This window comes from Arachis hypogaea, chromosome 1, assembly GCF_003086295.3.
Source record: "Arachis hypogaea cultivar Tifrunner chromosome 1, arahy.Tifrunner.gnm2.J5K5, whole genome shotgun sequence".
Classification (NCBI taxonomy): domain Eukaryota; kingdom Viridiplantae; phylum Streptophyta; class Magnoliopsida; order Fabales; family Fabaceae; genus Arachis; species Arachis hypogaea.
The window spans coordinates 33171230-33174751 of NC_092036.1; the positions used below are offsets into that span (position 1 = coordinate 33171230).

The 3522-nt window shown below is 43.4% G+C and overlaps 1 non-coding gene across 1 annotated transcript; it reads right to left on the reverse strand.

The window, feature by feature from the left end:
- Positions 1–406: 406 nt before the first annotated feature.
- On the reverse strand, positions 407–514 carry LOC112713557 (small nucleolar RNA R71). The gene has a single exon (XR_003158532.1). It is a non-coding gene; the product is annotated as a small nucleolar RNA R71 (small nucleolar RNA).
- Between the last annotated feature and the right edge of the window lie 3008 nt (positions 515–3522).

Genomic DNA, 3522 nt, shown 5'->3' on the forward strand with positions numbered 1-3522 from the left:
CATGGCAGCCGAAAACAACAACAATGCCAACAATGCAAGGAAGGTGCTGGGTGACTTTACTGCACCTACTCCCGACTTTTATGGGAGAAGCATCTCTATCCCTGCCATTGGAGCAAACAACTTTGAGCTTAAGCCTCAATTAGTTTCTCTAATGCAACAGAATTGCAAGTTCCATGGACTTCCATTGGAAGATCCTCATCAGTTCTTAGCTGAATTCTTGCAAATCTGTGACACTGTCAAGACTAATGGGGTTGACCCTGAGGTCTACAGACTTATGCTATTCCCTTTTGCTGTAAGAGACAGAGCTAGGACATGGTTGGACTCACAACCTAAAGAAAGCCTGAACTCTTGGGAAAAGCTAGTCAATGCCTTCTTGGCAAAGTTCTTTCCACCTCAAAAATTAAGTAAGCTTAGAGTGGAAGTCCAAACCTTCAGACAGAAGGAAGGAGAATCCCTCTATGAAGCTTGGGAAAGATACAAACAATTAATCAGAAAGTGTCCCACTGATATGCTTTCTGAATGGAGCATCATAGGTATTTTCTATGATGGTCTTTCTGAACTATCCAAAATGTCTTTGGATAGCTCTGCTGGAGGATCTCTTCATCTGAAGAAGACGCCTACAGAAGCTCAAGAACTAATTGAAATGGTTACAAATAACCAATTTATGTACACTTCTGAAAAGAATCCTGTGAACAATGGGACTAGTCAGAAGAAAGGAGTTCTTGAGATTGACACTCTGAATGCCATATTGGCTCAGAATAAAATATTGACTCAACAGGTCAATATGATTTCTCAAAGTCTGTCTGGAATGCAAAATGCACCAAGCAGTACTAAGGAAGCTTCATCTGAAGAAGAAGCTTATGATCCTGAGAACCCTTCAATGGAAGAGGTGAATTACCTGGGAGAACCCTATGGAAACACCTATAATCCTTCATGGAGAAATCATCCAAATTTCTCATGGAAGGATCAACAGAGACCTCAACAAGGTTTCAACAATAATAATGGTGGAAGAAACAGGTTTAGCAATAGCAAGCCTTTTCCATCATCTTCTCAGCAACAGATAGAGAGTCCTAAGCAGAGCAACTCTGACTTAGCAACCATGGTCTCTGATCTAATCAAAACCACTCAAAGTTTCATGACTGAAACAAGGTCCTCCATTAGAAATTTGGAGGCACAAGTGGGTCAGCTGAGCAAGAAAATTACTGAACTCCCTCTTAGTACTCTTCCAAGCAATACAGAAGAAAATCCAAAAGGAGAGTGCAAAGCCATCAACATGGCCAAATTTGGAGAGGAGGAAGAGGCAGTGAACGCCACTGAGGAAGACCTCAATGGACGTCCACTGGCCTCCAATGAGTTCCCCAATGAGGAACCATGGGAATCTGAGGCTCAAAATGAGACCATAGAGATTCCATTGAATTTACGTCTGCCATTCATGAGCTCTGATGAGTATTCTTCCTCTGAAGAGGATGAGTATGTCACTGAAGAGCAAGTTGCTAAATACCTTGGAGCAATCATGAAGCTGAATCACAAGTTATTTGGTAATGAGACTTGGGAGGATGAACCCCCTTTGCTCACCAAAGAACTGGATGACTTGTCTAGGCAGAAATTACCTCAAAAGAGACAGGATCCTGGGAAGTTTTCAATACCTTGTACCATAGGCACCATGACCTTCAAGAAGGCCTTGTGTGACTTAGGGTCAAGTGTAAACCTCATGCCTCTCTCTGTAATGGAGAAGCTAGGGATCTTTGAGGTGCAAGCTGCAAAAATCTCACTAGAGATGGCAGACAATTCAAGAAAACAAGCTTATGGACTTGTAGAGGATGTTCTAGTAAAAGTTGAAGACCATTACATCCCTGCTGATTTCATAGTCCTAGAAACTGGGAAATGTATGGATGAATCCATCATCCTTGGCAGACCCTTCCTAGCCACAGCAAAGGCTGTGATTGATGTTGATAGAGGAGAATTGATCATTCAAGTGAATGAAGAATCCTTGGTGTTTAAGGCTCAAGGATATCCCTCTGTCACCATGGAGAGGAAGCATGAAGAGCTTCTCTCAAAACAGAGCCAAACAGAGCCCCCACAGTCAAACTCTAAGTTTGGTGTTGGGAGGCCACAACCAACTTCTAAGTTTGGTGTTGAACCCCCACATTCAAACTCTAAGTTTGGTGTTGGGTGGTTCCAACAGTGCTCTGAGTATCTGTGAGGCTCCATGAGAGCCCTCTATCAAGCTACTGACATTAAAGAAGCGCTTGTTGGGAGGCAACCCAATGTTATATTTTATATATTTTCCTTTGTTATTTTATGTTTTCTGTAGGTTGATGATCATGAGAAGTCACAAAATCAATGAAAAAAGCAAAAACAGAATGAAAAATAGAAAGAAAAACAGCACACCCTGGAGGAAGAACCTGCTGGCGTTTAAACGCCAGTGAGGCTAGCAGATGGGTGTTTAACGCCCAGTCTGGCACCATTCTGGGCGTTTAACGCCAGAAAGGGGCACCAGACTGGTGTTAAACGCCAGAAAAGGGCAAGTACTTGGCGTTAAACGCCAGAAATGGGCATCAGCCCGGCGTTTAACGCCAGAATTGGCTCAAAATGCATTTTTGCATGCCATTTGGTGCAGGGATGACTTTTCCTTGACACCTCAGGATCTGTGGACCCCACAAGATCCCCACCTACCCTACCACTCTCTCTCTTCTTCACCCATTCACCAATCACCTCAACACCTCTTCCCCAAAACCCTTCACCTATCAAATCCCATCTTTCTCTTCACCACTCACATCCATCCTTCATAAAACCCCACCTATCTCACCCTTCAAATTCAAACCACTTTCCCTCCCAAACCCACCCATACATGACCGAACCATACCCTTCCCCCCACTCCTATATAAACCCATCTTCACTCCTTCATTTTCACACAACCTAAACACCACTTCTCCCCTTTTTTGGCCGAACACAAAGCCATTCCCTTCTTTCTCATTTCTTCTTCTTCTACTCTCTTCTTTCTTCTTTTGCTCGAGGACGAGCAAACCTTTTAAGTTTGGTGTGGTAAAAGCATTGCTTTTTGTTTTTCCATAACCATTTATGGCATCCAAGGCCGGAGAAACCTCTAGAAAGAGGAAAGGGAAGGCAAAAGCTTCCACCTCCGAGTCATGGGAGATGGAGAGATTCATCTCAAGGGTGCATCAAGACCACTTCTATGAAGTTGTGGCCTTGAAGAAGGTGATCCCCGAGGTCCCTTTTTCACTCAAAAAGAGTGAATATCCGGAGATCCGACATGAGATCCGAAGAAGAGGTTGGGAAGTTCTTACCAATCCCATTCAACAAGTCGGAATCTTAATGGTTCAAGAGTTCTATGCCAATGCATGGATCACCAAGAACCATGATCAAAGTGTGAACCCGGACCCAAAGAATTGGCTTACTATGGTTCGGGGAAAATACTTGGATTTTAGTCCGGAAAATGTAAGGTTAGCATTCAACTTGCCCATGATGCAAGGAGATGAACATCCTTACACTAGAAGGGTC